General features: G+C 37.0%; 1 protein-coding gene, 1 long non-coding RNA gene and 1 other non-coding gene across 12 annotated transcripts in view; 1 reads left to right on the forward strand and 2 right to left on the reverse strand.

The window, feature by feature from the left end:
• Positions 1–20,479, forward strand: part of LOC134675587 (uncharacterized) — a 358,978-nt gene that overhangs the window by 286,506 nt on the left and 51,993 nt on the right. The gene's annotated exons all lie outside the window — the stretch shown is intronic.
• LOC134675570 (nuclear factor 1 B-type) overlaps positions 1–20,479 on the reverse strand; it is an 80,327-nt gene that overhangs the window by 40,194 nt on the left and 19,654 nt on the right. The gene's annotated exons all lie outside the window — the stretch shown is intronic.
• Positions 17,179–17,251, reverse strand: Trnad-auc (transfer RNA aspartic acid (anticodon AUC)). The gene has a single exon. It is a non-coding gene; the product is annotated as a tRNA-Asp (tRNA).

Below are 20,479 nucleotides of genomic sequence, written 5' to 3' on the forward strand. Positions count from 1 at the left end.
GTGGCGCAACAAGAGATGCGTGCCGCGTAGATTTATAATTGGAACGCATCAGAGCTAGATAGATCGAGGTCATGTCATAGTCATAGTCATAGTCATAGTATTTATTTGCTAGAATTATGGTACATTGTAGACGGTGGACATTGATTTGGTAGTTCAACATAATTCACCACTATATAGGCATGCAAAACTTTACACTATACATACATCTAGAAAATTTTAATTCACTGTCACGTTATGTTAACTGAAGACATATTCTATACTTATGTTAAAATTGGTAAGTATTTACATTTTTACACAATCATATTGACATAAAACCGTCAAATAAATATTACATGTCAAGCTTAAAGCTATTAAATTAAATTAATTAAATATAAACAGTATAAAATAGTAACATACAATTATAAATTAACTATCAAAAAATAAAAATAAAAAATTACCTGAGGCAAAATACCAGTATTATAAAATAATTTAAAAAGAATATTAATTTTTACCTTTCTTTTGTCCATTTTCTTATTTATTTAATGTAATTAGGAGCATATATCAAAATATTCTTTTATATTGTAGAAACATTTTTCCCTTAGCCAACACCGAACTTCACTAAAAACAGCTTGTAAGGCAGAACTCTGATTTGTTGAGGTACATGATTATAGATTTTAATGGACATTATGTAGCAATTTTTACTATTTAAGGCTGTTTTTGATTTAGGTTTCGTAACACGAAATAAATCACGTGCACGCAAGTTTGGATTCTGAACTGGTTTGGAGAACATGTCAGGATTATTTCTAACAAACTTTGCATGCTCCAGTATATAAATGCTCGTGAGGGTCAGTATATTAAGCCTTTTAAATAGTGGTTTACATGGGGCTAAGGGGTCTTCCCCACAAATCGCGCGTACACATCTCTTTAGGGTTCTTTTTAGGGTTCCGTACCCAAAAGGTAAAACGGGACCCTATTACTAAGAATCCGTCCGTCCGTCCGTCTGTCACCGTCCTGTCCTGTCCGTATATCACGAACCGTGATAGACAGTTTAAATTTTCATAGATGATGTATTTCTGTTGCCGCTATAAGAACAAATACTAAAAAGTACGGAATCCTCGGTGGGCGAGTCCGACTCGCACTTACGCAGTAGGTATCAAACAATGAGGTGTTTAATTAGTAAAATGGGTGTGCAAATAGAAACACTAACGGCATGTTAAACTAAATTAAACTTGTTTTCAATACATGTGACGTGCAGTATTCATACAAAATACAATAACCCACCTTCTCAATATTTAAATTCTGCCCTGGATTAATGAAATTACTCATTTAAGTAACCTACGAGTATCAAGAAGAAATAAAAAATAAAAGCTTTTTAAAGATAAGAAATAAAAGCTTTTTACTAAAAAAATTAACCGCCAAAAGCGTCCACTGTTTAAGGAGATAGTTTTTTAATGGTTAGTTACAAATATCACATTTAATCTTGGACTTCTCAAAATATTACCTATAAAAATATTTATGGCGCGAATAAGCCACCAAACTCACATAACGGACTTTATAATATTGGTCCGCGTAACGCACAACCGCGCCACGTTTTACCACCTTTATCGCTTCTCTAAATATTATAAAAACATCTTTATAACATAAATAATCCATCGAACACGCATAACGGAGCTTATAATTTCGGTCCACGTAGATATATCGGAGCGGCCAAGGTGTTCACAATATCTGAGCACGCGCTCTAACGCCCTGACATAGAGGCGTGTTCAGATATTAGTGAGCGCCATAGCCACTCAGATATATTTGATGGCGACTGTACCTATACTCTGCATCTGTAGGTATTTAAATAAAAGTAACCAAATAATTTGTACGTTTTCGGGTAGTTATAATATTTATTGGTTAACCAACCAAATTCAAAACCGCTTGGATCTGTCACTGAACCTGACTTTAACCTACATTATTTGATGGTGTAATGTTTTCATCTACCCTCACCTGACTTAAGGCGCCATTTGAGGGTAGATTTTTGTTTACTTTTATTTAAATACCTAATAATACAGACTATAATGCACCAGCGCGCCACGCGCCGTTTTGGCGCATCACCAGCTTGCGTTAACGCATCGCACGTACTTCTACAATAAATCCATCGGTTACCGGAATGCAAAGGCCGGGCCGTTCGTTCTCATTGCAAGCGCAAGCGCAGGACTCGAGCAAAACCAGTTGAAATTGCCCTTATTTTAATATATAATATCTGGGTGACCGAGCTTTGCTCGGAAAATATATAAAAACTCAAAAATGCGCGTTTTCCCAGTGATAAGACCTAGCTAGATTGATTTTCGCCCCCGAAAACCCCCATATAGCACATTTCATCCAAATCGTTATAGCCATTTCAGAGATACAGGAATTGCTCGTTTAAAGGTATAAGGTATAAGATATTGGACTACTCCTTTTGAGGTCCAACGGCGCCAAGGCCCTAGCGCCCCAAAGGCTCCAGCTAACTGGAAACTTTTGGACAATAGTGATTGAAGAATCGATAGAAGGCCATAAGGGACTTAAAATGTCATGCCATAGAAACGCAAAGAAAAGAGCATTTTGGCACCTGATACCTGAAACCAAATTAATTCGAAGACGTGTGTCCTTGAACTCCATAATTATATTTAAGTAGATGATATAAGAAATCTTAGGAACACAAAACGGCCCCTCTGACAGTCTTAACTTAAGTTGTCTCTTCACATCATCCTTATCCAAAAGGTATCCACCCCGTAGAATATAAGATGTGTAATTGTGTATTACACAATTACTCATGTGTAAAGCTTATTTATATCGGTTTTATCTGAGACACCTAATTGACCCGTGGCCGCTAAAGGCCACTTGCACCATCCCAAAAACCCGGGGTTAAGCGGTTAAACCATTAACCCAGTGTCAAATTGTACTGGTGACCACAACTCCAGGTTTAACCGGTTAACCCAGGTTAGAACGGTGCAAGTGGCGCTAAGCGATTGTAACTAAGCTGTGCGCGTACGCACGAAGAATATGCGTGGATATTTAGAATTTCCAAAGATGGAAAAGTCCGGGTGCGCCCTGTCAACTTTCTAGGAACTTGATGGATGGGGTACGTGTGCTGTGATCATTGTTTTCAGTAAATACAATATTTTATCAGATAAAAACAAAAATTTAGAAATATAGAGCAGAGTAACCTACTTAACAAAGCCTAGAAATAAATGAAAAGTGTAGAAATTCACTGTTTCGAACGAGATTCGAACCTGCGACTCTGGATCACTACCTGTACTAGCTGTAGCCTGGATACTAGCCCATAACCCGGCCAACTAAGCTAGCGAGACTTCACTCGATGACAGCGAATATTTCCATCATAACACTCATAAGTATACGCCTTAGGACTCATATCGCTTGCAGACTTCTGCTATACAAAATTAAGTTAAGGTAGTACCTTACATACTCTTCTTCCTAACCTAGCGTTTTCCAAATACTCCACTTTTCCTGGTCTAGTTAGACAGTTAAAGTGACATTCCATTTCCAACTGCAGCTGCAATACTGTTCATTTTCTATGGCAATTGACAATGACAGCGACGCGTTTCCATAGTAAAATGAACAGTATTGCAGCTGCAGTTGGAAATGGAATGTCACTCTTACTATATTATGCCATAGATACCATACCATAAAAAATTCGTTGACGTAACCAGTGGTAAATTAACTTACAATTTTTATGAAAAACTAAAAAACTACATTCTGAAAACTTCAATCGGAGAGAAGAATTTGGAAGTAAAAGGTAACCGTCACGAACAAACCGACTGAACGTTTGATAGCCGTTTCGTAGCAGTCGTAAACCGTCATCCGACCACCAGAAACATGTACACAAATCTGTTCTTTATGCCATTGCAATAAGACGACAAATGCATGCATATTTTTGACGTGAGTCGCTCACCTAGTTTCGCAACTGTTTTTTCAGCCCGCCCGTTTGACGTTTGTAGCTTTTGTGATTTTGGGTTTCGGGGATTACCGCGATTTCCGTGATTCAATTTTCTAGATAAACAAGAGACATCTTTTGCAAAGCCATTATAAGAGATACAAGCGATCATATCAAACTCCCGATGGGAAGAAGGTGCGAAGATCAAAGCTGCATAGCACAAACTATTCTAAAGTTTGGTGTCCAAAGTCAAGTAGAAGGCCTAGCCAAGGTAACCATCGCTATCGCTTCGACAACGAAACGCATTGTGTATCTCTATCACTCTTCCATATTAGTGCGACAGTGACAGTTGCGTTGCGATCGCTACGGAGCATAAGCGATTGGCATGTTGGCTACGCGGTCTGATCCCCTGAACATTTAAGCCATATCTCATCCAGAACTTTTTATCAAATCAAGCTTAATGAACAACCTATTGACGACGACTATCGAGTGTCAGAGAGTGAAGCAAACTTTTTCAAGTATTAATAAGAATGACCGCAGTCAGAAAGCGCGATTAAATAATCAAATTGTGACAAAAAAATTAGAATATTATCACGCGATAAAGACGAATCTTGTCAGAAAGAGACACAAACTTATCACGTGATAAAAACTAATACCAAAATCGCCTATGCTTATCATGCTATTTCGCCTAATCGCGATCGCCGTTCCCCGTTGAAATCGCCGAATCAATCACGGGCCGCCATATTTTAGCAGCGCGTATTTATACCGTACGGCCGCCCACACTGTTAACTGTCCATCGGTGGACCTTATGCCTTTTGTAATAAGGTCCACCGATGTACAGTTAGGAGCGTTGCTGTTTGTACGGCCAGCTGAACGCTGCGATAGAAAATAGTTTCAAGAACAAAGGCTGCGGCCGGTGTGGCAGCGGTTAAGAAAGGCAAGCGACTTTTAAGCGGCAGCGGTTATCGGAAATATGTTTTTTTTAAGGTGAGAAATGACAAATGAGATCATTTCAAGGGTTTCTGATCTGAAATTTTGTTATCCTACATAAATGTATAAATAACCTACCCAGTAGTTCATACGCGTGTCGACACAAAAATTTGGATTTCAGTGTCAGTCATTTAATTGACAAATTGAAGTGCTGTAGTAGATAGCTATTATTATTTTTTAATCATTTTATATGTATGCATTACTTCATGTTGGAAAAGAGCTGATAGTCTTCAAACTACTTTCTAAAACTCGCTTTCATGTAAAAAACCGCATCGAAATCGGTACAACCGTTGGAGCTACGATGCCACAGACAGACAGACATTGGCGTCAAACGTATAACGCCCCTCTTTTTGCGTCGGGGATTAAAAAAGGTAAAATAACCAGAAATCGTAAATTTTATAGCATTTTTGGTGCAGCGGAGTGGTGTTAACAGAACTGGTGTATACTGTATAGATATGTAATTCCAACTGAAATCGTCGGGTGACAAGCAAAAGTCATAACTAACACCATTGAAATTATTGGACAATAAACCGTGTTACAAGTGTAATAAAGTTCATTGTTACTTTAATTTTTTGATAGTACTTAGTGACTTTTGCTTGTCACCCGACGAAATGGTAAGTTAAGTTTATTATAGGTATTAACGTAATTAACGCTAATTAATCATTAGGGTTCAAATTGTTTATACCAATACCGTTAACACCACTCCGCTGCACCGAAAATGCTATAAAATTAACGATTTCTGATAATGACCCGCATGACGCTGATAGCCACCGCCACAGAATAAATAATAGTACTAGGTACAGAAGACTCACTCTCTAACAAAACGCGTCTGTTACGATCAGCACAGATATGGCCGTTAGGTTGCGATAGCGCCACGCGCGGCTTATGGCAAACCCCAAAATTGGGGCCGAACGGATGCACTTCTAGCTAAGCGACAAAATCGCGGAGTGAGTCACGCCTGCCACCGCTAAAACTGGCGCCTTACCCGCTGCAGCGGCCTCGAGCTTACATCTAACTAATCGAAGAACTTCCTCTAATGCAATTCTAGTTCTGGTCCCGAACATCACTCAAACATACGTGAAGCAAGAAATGTATCAAGTACTAATTCAAAATATCAATAAATATACGCAAAATACAGTTGTTTTGGTCCTCTACAGTTACAACGGGGGAGATTTTTCTTCACTTTCGGAGTAATCCCAAACCCTTAGGTATTTAAGAAAAATTACTGAATGAATGTACCTTATAGGCACAGAATAAATAACAGTACTAGGTATATACAGTCACTCTCTAACAAAACGCGTCTATTACGATAGATATGACCGCAAGGTGGCGCAAGCGTGAGCAGGCATCCTTTCCGTAGCGGTGCGCGGTACCTAACTACTGATAGACACCAAAATTGGTGTGGACCGCATGTACCTGTAGCGACGCGATGAAATCGCGGAGTGAGCTACGCCTGGTAAAGGTGTGAAGAGAATATTTATCTGATATTTATACAAGGTATATCTTTTACGGTTTTTTTCAGTAAACTTTCTTATTATTCGTTTTTTAACAGTTAGTATATAACACCAGATTGATGGATGTGAATTGGTACTGGTAACATTATGTATGTACATTGTACATACAAGACGACAGGAGACCCGATATCTACTTAAATATTTATATTTTTTTTTATAAAAATATAGCTCGTCACTAACTCAACAAAGCACCGCTTTAAGGATGACTCACGTTAGACCGGGCCGTAGCCGGGCCGGAGCTTCCAGCGCTTCGTTTTCTATGGAAAGCACCACGTTATCACCGATTAGCCGTCATAGAAAATAACATGTCGGTCCTCGGCCCAGGCCCGGCCCGGTCTAGCGTGACTCATTCAAGCGTTAAATATACTATTAAACCAGCTATAAACATTTTTATCCCCGTCCTAACTAGGGAATGCAAATCGGTTATTTTTTGTATGGGAATAACCGCGGTTTCGGTTAATAACCGATTATTACCATACAAAAAATAAGGGGTCATCCATTAATTACGTCACACGTTTAGGGGGAGGGAGGGGGTCAAGAAAATGTGACATATTGTGACATGGGGGAGGGGGGAGACACAAACTTTGTGACGTCACTTTAACTTCATCAGTAACCGAAAATTTATTTAAATTATTTTATTCGCTGTACATTTAAATAACAAGTTTTTAAAACGATAATCGTTTTTATTCGTTTAATTTTCTTTCCTAAGCAGTTTTGGGTTATAAAATTACTAATATTTATATCGTCAAAAATATTTTGATAAAATATTAATAATACTTAGGTACTTACTTAATTCAATTTGGCGATTTCGTAGAAAAAATGTGACGTCACACTAGGGGGGAGGGGTTTGCCAAATGTGACCAAGTGTGACAAGGAGGGGGGGAGGGGTCAAAAAACCTAGAAATTCGTGTGACGTAATTAATGGATGACCCCTAACCGAAAATAACCGATTTGCATTCCCTAGTCCTAACTCATCAAAACAACAGGTGTGGTTCTCGGTGATATATCTACCAATACGGATGCACGGAGCTCCCAAGATAACGTGACGTATGCAAAGTTGCACGTAACGTGGAAGCTTATTCTGGTAGCTTTAATGATCGTAGTACGATCTGCAACTCGTAGAACTTAAGCACTGGGCTATAACCGCGAAAATCGAAGTTCGCAAATTGCGGGGATTTTTCTCTGTCACTCTAATTCGGCTTCATTGAAGTAAAAGAGAAAGATTCGCAATTTGCGAATTTCGGTTTTCGCGGTAGCCGCTCAGGCCTGGAAATTAGGAATTTGACGGCGAGTAGTTATACGGCCGAGCGCAGCGAGTTTGTATAAAGATACGAGACTGGCAACCCATTTTCTCGAGAAAAATGCGCTCAAATATAACCCGATAATCATTAACTACAACCTAAAATCTAAAGCGGTGTCGTTTTTAATTATTTGATTTTAGTTCATGCTGAGGTGTAATAGGTAAATGCTGACGTGTACCTATCTACATAATCTTGTATGTAGACATAGGTATCTAAGTATGGTTATTACGCACATCTCTACCTACATATTATACTTTTCAAATGTTAATTATTTACATATAATTAACTTTAATTATTATTACGCTTAATTGCTTCTCACCTCAAATCCCTTTTCAAACCCCTTCCACACTCAGTATTCAGAATCCGCCTCATTATTATAATGGCGCTTGTTCACGTATTAGCCGATTACGTGTACATACATACATACAAACAAACATCCGGGAGCGCGTGCAAGTTCACAACGGTATCTCAGGACTCCGGTATGTTGATGAAGTTTGAGTTAGAATTTAGGCTACGTGTTAGTGTCTATTCGTAGAGCTTTCATGGATAAAAAAAAATGCTGAGTATTTATTAATTGTACTGTTATAACTATGGAGAATTAACAACTTTATTAAAACAATGAAATACACAAAAACCCGATTACATAAAATAAACCCACTGATAAAAATCGAACATAGTCCGGAAAAAACTAGCATAACAATGGTAATTCCTAATTCTTTTTCCATAGGTATCATTTATCTGCATTTTTTTTTGGTTTGAAAACATATTAAGTAATTTAGTTAGGCGAATCATTTTCGTAGAAAAGCTTCGAAATATAATATTTTTAAGAAAAAACGCCAATTAAATGACCATCCCTTTATATCCGTTACTACTGGGCCTAAAATTTTGGAAAAAGCACAGAAAATAGTTGATTACCTACCTATAGATTACAGAAACAAGAAAACCTATAAGAAATCTGCAATCAAGCGAGAGTTGGCCTTAAAAATGTTGGAAAAACCCTTGGGCGCGAGTTCGACTCGATCGATTTTTTTAATTTGCCACCTTTTTGAGAAACTTGTCAAATACCCCAGACTAATATTTAAGATCCTACACACTGATCACTTCCTGCCATCTAATCAGCCTCCCAATTTCCCAATTCGCAACAACCAATCACTGGAAAATTGCTACCGAAACTTTATGATTCATAACTTTCGAGCGAACCTGATACCGCCTAATATTTTATTTGGCGCGCGGTCAACTCTCCAAGGTTACCCGTAGGGCTAAACTTTAAAGAAATAAGATTCAAAATCGGGTGAAAAATGTTCTAAATAATGGCTACCTCAAGGTTACGGTGAGGGTTTTGTTCACAGTTAATTGTTGTGTATTTAAGAATAGAGAGGAAAGAAAATGTCTGGGAAAATTTTGAGTGAAAAAAAAGCATTGATGATTAAAACAAGAAATTAATGTTAATGAGAACCCGGTTATAGAGTCTGTGCGGAAAAAGAAGAGTCGTGAAATGTGGTAGCCCATACATATATTCTACAACTCTTCTCTTTCCGCACAGACCCTAATGCATTTAAAATGGATCACTCAACTAATCTATACGTACAACGAATATCATTTGACAATAATTCAACATATGTATTTTGATGCATTACCAGGACATACTTACCTAACTAAAGTCAATCTGTAGAGACCATCTACTTGATTCCAAACTCAGTGGAGTCTGGAATCAAATTTGCATTTTATTAGATCCGAATACGCTCCTTCTTATTTTGTTTATGGCTTGCAATTCAATTTTATGTATGTCGTAAATCGTGACAATGCATAACAAGTCAAACCGTCTCGCAAATTTAGTAAATGGGACATATAGTTTTCGCGGGATCGGGAGACACACCCCAACCTCAGTAACCCCAATAACCCGACAATCTTTAATTATGTAAAGTATTAATGTTACTAAATCTACAGCACAGGTTTCGTCAAAAGCGTACCTACTAAACGGCATCCGCACATAGGCGTAACCAGCATTTTTTAAAGGGTGGGGCAGAAATAGGGTTACGAGCCTTAAATGTTCCTAAAAAATTTTAGCTTCTCGTCGGACCACAGACCAGGGTGGGGCAAGTTGCCCCACTTGCCCTACCATGCGTACGCCTATAGATCCGCAATAAACTTGGTCCAATCTACACGGTGTAACATGAGTAAACCGAATAATTTTAACAGCGTATTCCTGATCATATTTAGAGACTAAAATCCTATAAACTTTTTTGAAATTCGCCTAGTTTCAGAGATATTATTAATTTTAAAAAAAAACAAGTTTTTATTGTTACATAGTGTAAAATACCTTTTTGATGGTGATGTTGCTGCTATGGGACGTAGTCTAAATATCCTTATTGATAGATGTCAAAAAATGACAAGTAACACTTTTCAAAAAGTAGGTGCTACGAAAAAAAAATGTAAAAATCAATTTTAAGTGGCAAGTTTACCAATAACATTTAAGTTTTATGTACAAATACGTTAAAAAAAATTAAAAAAAACAAAACAAAAAAATTTTTTTATTTTGGCGAAATTGACCTAAAATCATATTACATTTTTTACTTCTTTTGACCTCAGAAATGCGTGGTTAAAATTATTCGGTTTCCTCATGTTACACCGTGTATAGTACGTATCTTTAGGTAATTTAAAAAGAAACTATACTCTTGTATCCTATATGAGGGATATCGGAAACTCAGTGAACTTACTATGAAACACTATTCAATTTTCGTCCGAATCACCAAAGTTACATAGAACACTTATCCTATTTTCCTCAATCCCTTCAAAACTCATTATTATTGCGGCAGCGTCTCCGCAACATGTTTTGTTATAAGAATTAATTGGAAAAGTTGGGCAGTCGCGTATCGATTCAAACATGGCGCTTATCGCGGCGATACGCGATAAATATATTTTATTGACGTGACTCTTAGGGATGTGGTTAAAAAGTTACAATGACTGGCTTGATCTTAAGTGGAGGTCAATAGAAATGACAAACAATGTAAACAAACCAATTTACCTTCATTTCTTCGTAATCTGGCACTTTTTGTGGCCAACCATGATTTTATCAACAGTTATATAGTTTAATCTTTTGTTTATATCAATTCCTAGTTAAAATATGCCACACTTACCCGTATTGACAAGGTTTTTTCAAGTCTAGTCATTCTACCAGTTGATTATAGAGCATAATTAAAACTTTAATTATGGGACCAAAACGAAATAAAATCGATTATTCTAAACTTCACACTCTAACCTAAGATTTAAGTATTATTTTGTTTTATTTGCCCCAGAATATTGTATCACTCACCTAGATGAAATTAGGGCTAATCTCTTGTCATAAGTAAAAAAGAATTCAATTAGGAAATTATAAAAAAATCACAATAAACACAAACTGTTTTTTCTAACAAAATTATCTTTTTACTTATTTTTACTTCGTCAACCGAGAAACATTGTTACAATTAAATGTGAGAACACCGAACCCGATTACGTTGATCCAAAACGCACCAACAATACCAAGTGCACTATTTGCTATTCACCACACGCCACGCAAGGTGAGCGGCGGACGATGCACCAGCATTATTTGCAAATACGCCAAAGGCATTCGACTCACGCGCCGATTTTTACAATGCCTGACGCATGAATTAGCTTGTTAATTGTTATTATTCTATTGCGTAACAAATAGGTATCGAAATTTTTGGTGCAAATCTTTTAAATTGTTGGTGCAAAATTGTGATCATCTTTAGTACAAAAATGTAACTATTTCGGGTAAAAAATACAGTTTGAACACAAATGCACAAAACCGTGTTCTCCGTTCTGTAATTTTTTTTAATCCTGTTGATTTTTTTTTTCGTCTGATAATATAATTGGTCAAGCAAATCTTGTCAGTAGAAAAAGGCGCGAAATTCAAATTTTCTATGGGACGATAACCCTTCGCGCCTACATTTTTTAAATTTGCCGCCTTTTTCTACTGACAAGATTTACTTGACCAAGTATATATGTATTTTTAGTAGACGCGGCTGATGCTAGTATCTACTAGCATTATTTGCAAATAATATATGCTAAAGGCATTCGACTCACGCGCCGATTTTTATTTACAATGACGCATGTATAAATTGTTAATTGTTATTTATTGTTCTGTTGCGCAATTTGCGTAGCCGGAAAAACTAGACATCGGAATTTTTGGTGCAATAGTGTGACAAATTTTGGTGCAAAAGTGTGAACATTTTTGGTGCAAAAGTGTGCAATTGACCATATTTGGTCACATTCTTGTCATAAAAATTAATCATTTTCTGGAAGGAACACTCTCTTAAGTCACTCTTTAAAGTCAAGGTTTTAATAGGATTTTAATTTAGGCACCAACGAAACTTTTTTATGAAATTCTGTATTCCAAATTTATTATTTGTTATCTACTGAGCATATTCGTAAAACGTGTATACATATAATCTCTCTTTGCTCTGATTTAAGAGACTTACATCTCATTTTTTTTTTGTATATTTGGTGTTTATTTTTTTTGTTATAGTTTTTTTGTGTACATCGATATCTAGAGACTGTACACACATCTAAGTAATTATCTAATTTTCCATTGATATAATTAATTTGTAATTTTGTATTTCATTTTTTTGGTTATTTATTTTTATTACTTATAAAACAACTTGACATGTGAAAGAGCTTGTGCCCTATTTACTGAATAAATGTTTGACTTATGTAATCTACTAACCTATGCTCTACTCCTTTCCCCGCCTCGTAAACTTAAGGCGAGCTGCACCCAATAAATTCTGAGCCATTAATATGACTAACTCCTGCCAATAGCGTACTAACATGTTTGCCTATATCTTACCTAAGCCGACGACACACTAACTTGTGGGGGCTTTCCAGCTTAACTCAGGATATACATGTGGTAAAGCAGTAGTGTAACTGAGTAGACGTTCGAGACGTGATAATTAACTTCGTGAGCAAATAAGCTTAAACTTTTGCAAAAAGTCTTTCAAACACAAATACATATTATTCAATCATGTCACGAAAAAATCAGGGCTTCAATGAGGTGGTGATACTCTAACTGTAAAAGTTAAAAAGAAAATATCTGTAATGACAAAGTTATATTTTTTTATTTAAATACTAGCTACCCTTCGCTTCGCACGGGTTACACAATAACAAATGATATACCTAAACCTTCCTCAAGAATCACTCTATCTACTCTAAAAAAATTTGGCTATTTCATACATTTTGGCTGGTCCATTTTCTATGGATGGGTAATTTAATTTATCGCGTTTTCGGAGTTGGTCCCATAATAAACGTTGCTCAGTATAATCTTAAAACCTCCCTGGCAACGGTAATGCACTTATTTTTTGACCACCATGTATATATGATATCTCATATAGTCTGACAAAAAAAGAGTAGAAATTAAAAAATAGCAATACTGTAGTATCGTCCCTTTCAAATCAATATATATAAGAAAACGGGACGACACTACAGAATTGGCAATTTTTAATTTCTACTCTTTTCTTAGACCATACAAAGACGTGAGGTTAAAAATGGCTAGAACACAGAGCTGACCTACTGCTTTAGCGTACGTATGCTGGTAGGGGAGCAGGGATTCTAGCATCGAGCTTAAGGTTCTGTTAATCCTCACATTTGCATACGGCGACCGTAACCGTCCGGAATCGACGTCTTCTCGTAATTGCTGGGGTTATCGTGTTTGTGTACACTTACTAGCAATGAAAAGGGACCACTTTGTATAATTCGGGGCTAGGCAGTGCCTTCTCTAAGTTGAGCAAAAAGTAAAGGCACAGCCGTACGATCCTTTTCTTGAAAGCTGTTTAAGGCGTTTATTTAAGTTAGATCCGATAAGCGTTTTCTATCAATGATTCTCATCTAGGCTAGGACCCCAGATCTGTAAGATCTGTCAGAGTACTTCAAACATAAAAAAATGAGCAAAAATACTTAAAGAACATAAGAAAAAACACAGGACTTTCCATGTAAAAAGTTTCACAATTTCAAAAACGTTCCGTCTGCACCTTACACCGTACCGACATAATGGACAGAGGGCCTATCACGAACCGCGTTCGACGTGTTGCCTCTTTTTCGCACTTGTAAATTCGTACGTAAGTGTAACAGGGAGGCAACACGACGAACGTGATTCGCGGTAGGCTCTCTGTATGTCTTGACGTAGTCAAATCGAGGGTCATTGTCTTCGATCGTGGTCACGTAGGAACATGCGTCGTGCTAAGTTAGGAGCTCAATGGGTAACTGACACATAGTACACATTGTAAGTACTTGACTAGTGCACTTATGTCATTACATAGCACTTACGAATAATTAATAACACGCACTTGAGTAAAAATCTTTTTTAACAGCGTTTTGTGTCTTTTCTGATGAAAGAACAGCCTCCTAGTACCGTCCTAGTAGTAGGAGGTCCCGGGTTCGAATCCCGGTATGGGATTTATTTGCGTGGTTTTCTCAATTATGGATGTCATCTATGTATCTAAAGAATGTATATCGTCTCCTACACTACGGCATTGCTTAGTTTGGGACTAGGTCGATCTGTGTAGGGAAATCCCCAAATATTTATTTACTTATTCATTGTAAAATACCTTAGCAAATAATACCCCAATTATATTTTTCACGGAAAGAAATTTTTGATAAACAAATTCTATTCCTTTGGGCCTCTAAAATAAAAATGAAAATGAACAAATTTGCACCTATTTATATTCAAGACGCATCGACCAATTTTACTTGCAGTTTTTGTGCTGCGCATTCCCTCTACTAATTTATTGGGCGTATTATTGTTGCACTAATCACGCATTCACTTTCTGTCATAGCATTATTATTAAAAGTTAAGTGCTTTTGCTTCGGATTCGCGAGAAAGCTCTATGTCGCGGCGTTTTCTCGCCTGTCGACTGTCGTGCCAATCATATGCTAGCCGTGCATGTCATGTCTTGCGCGATATAAGCTGTATATCGCAAAGGACTCTATTTGTCACGGCCAATTCGAATACCGACTTCAGGATCATATTTGAATTGTGTATTTCGCTCGTACTTGTCCGGATATGTACATACATATATTGGCGCCAGGGAGACTAAGCAACATGATTCAAATATTATTCTGATATCAGTGTACTTTCGAATTGGCCCGTGTGCATTCACACGGACCAATTCTTAATAAACTGATATTTTAATATGTAATTTGAAGTCCTATTGACATGCATGTTCAAGTACTAACTCAATACAATTGGCAAGACAGGAATGCCACCGATGGCTATCAGAATGATAAAGTTTATCATAAACAATGCCGTAAAGCACGCCGCCCATACAAATCATACATCAATTCATCACTTAGAGAAAACACTTTTAATGCAACTTTGAAATTTTGAAATTTTTATAACAAAAGTTCCGTTAGACACAGATATATTAAATATATTAAGAACGGGTCACTCACGTACTAAGTCGAAAAACGCTCGACATGTTTCACTCCGTACCGAGGAGTGTCATCAGGAGGTTGCGTTTACGGTGACGGACCGGCGCAGACTCGAACGCGAACTTTGAAAGCTGATAATGTTTTAACTATTTCATAAAGTGTTGATCACCTGCACCTACTTAATCTTTCTGGTTTGACCCATTGGTTGACTGGTAGAGAATGCCTTAAGGCATTAAGTCCGCCATTTGTACCTTCATGTATTGTGCAATAAAGATTAAAATAAATAAATAAATCATATTCTTCTTCCTCGCGTTATCCCGGCATTTCGCCACGGCTTATGAGAGCCTGGGGTCCGCTTGACAACTAATCCCTTGATTTGACGTAGGCACTAGTTTTTACGAAAGCGACTGCCATCTGACCTTCCAACCCAGAGGGTAAACTAGGCCTTATTGGGATTAGTCCGGTTTCCTCACGATGTTTTCCTTCACCAAAAAGCGACTGGTAAATATCAAATGATATTTCGTACATAAGTTCCGAAAAACTCATTGGTACGAGCCGGGGTTTGAACCCGCGACCTCCAGATTAAAAGTCGCACGCTCTCACCGCTAGACCACCAGCGCTTTTAAATAAATCATATTAGGAAATATTATTAAGTGCCCAGTAGGGCTAAGTTGGTCGGTTTTTTATCATTTTTCATCATACCTGTCACGTTCTAACAATTATGTACGGAAGTGACGCATGACAAGACAAGTGATAAAATGCGGCCATGATACCGCTCGCAGCAGATGCTCGGCCACCCGGGCCAGGGCGGCTTGAATCGAATTTTCTCAAGTATATGCAATCCATTAAATTCTTTATTTTGCGTTAGTTCAAGTAAAACCGCGATTGTGTAATTGATATAGATGAAACGAAATAGATGTCATAAACGAAAGAACGGACCTAAAGAACCTGGCCGAGGACCGCAAAAACTGGCGCATACTCCACCGACAAGAGCCATGCTCTTAAATTATGATGATGATGAAACGAAAGAAACAATGACCGTTTTAGGTTTTATTTTGATATCACCTTGAGTTGTGTCATCGAGCATCTCACGCGCACCAATAAGTGCAAGCAAAATGCCTTATAAGACGACTCCTGATTGAGTGATTGCATCTCGTCAGCACCAATCAGCGTGAGCCTAACGCTTATTATAAAAAAGGTTAATGTAAACTACATATTAGGGTACAGTATCTAAAATTAAAAACTAAAATTAAACGCTTGGTGTTCACGATTAAGGTCGTATCAAAACATTAAAACCATATCAATTCGTTACAACAGAATCGCCTACCTGTTCCGATACACGCAGAATACTAAGTGGATATTTATTGGAAGATTGGCGCAGAATTTTGTATGCAGTTGTGTAAAGTAGTAAACAAATGAACAGTTTGGTCAGTTACTGCAGTGACATTACGAGTCAAAGTCCGATTTTAAATTTGGAATATCTTTAAAAAATGTAAATGCTTGCGTCTGCTAAGAAAAGAATGCTTAAGTCTGGGAAGAAGATATAATTAGTAATGAGTAATGCAGTAATTGTTATTTTCAGGAAAAAAGCTTTGCTTTTTAGCAATATGTATATTATGTATGTATAGCAATATACTGTTGAAAAAAAGTACAGACGCGACAAAAGCTTGTACCTATCAAAATTGAAATTAATGACAAAAACTTGTTAAAAATACGGTTACAAACAAGTTAATCGTCCTGTAAGTATACCCTGAGGATTTTTCTTCTGTAGTGTCCGCAAGAAACTAGGAAAGAAAGGAAAGTCACGTCTACACCCTAGAGTTGGTTCGAATTCGTTAGGCTGAAGTAATTAAAAGAAAAACTGTTCGGTCCGCGTTGTAGTAAGGATTCCAAAAAAAAAGAGAAATACCTAGTTCACTGTAAAAGTATCTCTCGCTTTGCATAGTAATTAGTTTCTATCCCTATAATTGATTTAGTACTTAGCTAATTTGATCTTGTCTTTAATCCATAGTTTAGTTTAGATAACTTTAATTTGATTTAAAAGTGGAAAAATTACTGTCTTGGGTGAGACTTGAACTCACGGCCTCTGGATCGATACTCCAGCGCTCTGCCATCTGAGCCACCAAGACCTCATCCCTAGCCAGCAAAGATCCAGATTGCAAAAAAGATTGGATTATCGATCCAGAGGCCGTGAGTTCAAGTCTCACCCAAGACAGTAATTTTTTCCACTTTTAAATTTATTCTGGGCTTAATAGCATCGTTCGCAGAAGTTTCTGCTTGTTAAAAATTAAAACTTTAGTTTTTAAAATAACTTTCTACAAGTTCAAACAGGTACGTATATTTTTAGGGTTCCGTACCCAAAGGGTAAAACGGGACCCTATTACTAAGACTTCGCTGTCCGTCCGTCCGTCCGACAGTTGAAATTTTCACAGATGATGTATTTCTGTTGCCGCTATAACAACAAATACTAAAAACAGAATAAAATAAAGATTTAAATGGGGCTCCCATACAACAAACGTGATTTTTGACCAAAGTTAAGCAATGTCGGGAGTGGTCAGTACCTGGATGAGTGACCGTTTTTTTTTGCTTTTTTTTGTTTTTTTTTTTGCATTATGGTACGGAACCCTTCGTGCGCGAGTCCGACTCGCACTTGCCCGGTTTTTTTATGTTGTGGTCTAGGGGCCCGATTCGGATTTTGAAATAGACATCTATTAGATATCTATTAGACATCACCAAGATACGATAACGATATTTTTAAGATCTAACTTGTCAAATTTGACATTTGCGCGATTCTGGAGATACTCTTGAACGATTTCCACAGGATATGACTTAGAGATCCAATTCACATTTAATAGATATCTTACTCTATCTAACGTAAAAGCTACAATGGTTGCCCGAATTGCGCTGCAAAAGAGAACTAGTTGATATCTAAACTATAACGTATCTAGAATGGATCTAATACGTGTCGTCTCTTGTGAATATCTTGAAGTTCGAATACATTTTATCGTTTAACCTGGTCTCTAGCGGTAGTCTCCCGTCTCATTTTCTTATACATATAAATTGGTTTGAAAGGGACGACACTACAGTGTTGCCACTTTTTAATTTCTACTCGTTTTTGCCAAGCTGTAGAGTGTAGTTCAAAAATGTCCTTTTGATTCTCTTAGCTTTGCAAAGTCTACATGAAAGACGCGAACGAGTTAAATTTAAAATAGTGTAGTAAAGTTGAAATAGTTATCTATTAGATATCTTTTAGACATCACCAAGATACGATAACGATATGTTTAAGATCTAAGCTGTCAAATTTGACATTTGCGCGATGCTGGAGATACTCTTCCACAGGATATGACTTAGAGATTTAATTCACATCTAATAGATATCTTACTCTAACTAACGTAAAAGTGACATTGGTTGCCCGAATTGTGTTGCAAAAGAGAACTAGTTGATATCTAAACTATAACGTATCTAGAATGGATCTAGTACGTGTCGTCTCTTGTGAATATCTTGAAGTTCGAATACAGCAGTATGTCTGCCCTATTCGAACTTTAAGATACGTCAATTAATAGATCTAGAAACGATATGGATTAGATGTGTCAGTGTCAAAAGTGACGTTTTTGTTCGGGGAAATGTCACATTTGACACTGACATATCTAATCCATATCTTTTCTAGATCTATTAACTGACGTATCTTAAAGTTCGAATTGGGCCGTGTGTTCCGTTTTGGTCAAAACCGTCCTAAACCACCCATGAAAACCGTTAAAAATCCCGGCAACGCCGCCAACCAGCGCGTACATTCCAAAATCAGCGTCAAATTGTGCAACCGTCTACTAGTAAACACGGCGTTGGCAGCTGCAGGAGCTTCATTCAATATTTTTTTTACCGAACGCTGTAATTTCTTGGCTCCAACGCATCCGTATACATGCCAAACAATAAATTTATTAGAAGGAGTGGCTTAACGTCACGCCACGTCACACCTACGTCACGCTTTTCGAAAATTCCAAATATGAATAACGGATAACCGTTATATAATCTCAAGGTGACTCGCGAGCTTCTGTTGCGTCTATTCCTGGTTTCATAAATATATCTTGACAGCTCCCGTCGGCCATTTTGGTTGAGCAAAGATGATAGGGATGTGCGTCCTTGCTAATTTAGGAGTCCTTTCTCAAAGTTTAGTTTTATGAGGTAATGTGTGACGTGTGCTTGGCAGATTGCCGGGTGCCGTGGTGCGAGTGGTAAAAAGCGCGCGTGCTGGGTTATTATTAGGCGTGTCCCCGCCACGCACCTTGAGGGACGGCGGACGCCCGGATTCTACGAGAATATCTGTAACGACTTCTATCGCCCTTTCTTTAAAGTACCCAACTACTCGCCAATATATAGATAGATAAGATTTTTACCTTTTTTCCTTGAAATAGACATCAGGGTCTACGGTAACAGGTGATTCGCTTATTGGAGTTCACACTATTTTTATCTAAAGTTTATAAAGTTTATAATTTTCACTTATATAAATTTACATAATATCAACAATTCGAATAATTCAGTTCCTAACTAGATCCTAGCATAATTCAATAAAGAAAAATTATAATATGCTTATGAAAGTGTGCAAATCTCTACTCAAACTATAATCTGGCAAACACAATTTTACAGTAAAACTAAAAAAACTGTAAATCATCCCTTTTCGTTTTGGTGCTAGTAATATATTAAAACAAAGACAGTATGATTTTTTATGTCTATGTTTGAAATTAGATAGTCCCTGGCCTAACTATACTATATTCGACTAAAGTGTGTTATTAAACTTATTAAGCACAAAATTACAATAGTTTGCTGAAAATAGCAAGTATATCGATGGTATCACACAAGAAATAAAGATAAACTTGCTGTACGCCGCTTACGACTTGCTAAGGCTCGAAAATCATTTATTGGTCAGGCAGTACATATCTACAACAAAATTCCTAATCATATAATAAGTTTGCCAGATAATAAATTTAAGAAAATTGTGAAACGAAAAATCGTACTATAAAGTGTCAGAATGAATGAATGAATGAATGAATGAATGAATGAATGAATGAATGAATGAATGAATGAATGAATGATTGTTTATTTGCGATTTGATGCAGATTATTTGGATGAAAAAGATGTATGGGATAATTGTATTAGTTAATTAATTAAGTAGGCATTTTGTCTTAAGGAAAACTGTGCAATAATTGACGGACAAAAGTGTATCCTGTATACCTAACATGGCAAAATAAATTGAAATTGAAAATTGAAATCATATCACCCCATTGGGATCCTCATCGCATAATAATTGATTGTCATAATGTAATGTTACGCATAAATCTCTTTTCGCATATTTTTTCTCCAGC

This window comes from Cydia fagiglandana, chromosome 22 (genome assembly GCF_963556715.1).
Source record: "Cydia fagiglandana chromosome 22, ilCydFagi1.1, whole genome shotgun sequence".
NCBI classification, from domain to species: Eukaryota; Metazoa; Arthropoda; class Insecta; order Lepidoptera; family Tortricidae; genus Cydia; species Cydia fagiglandana.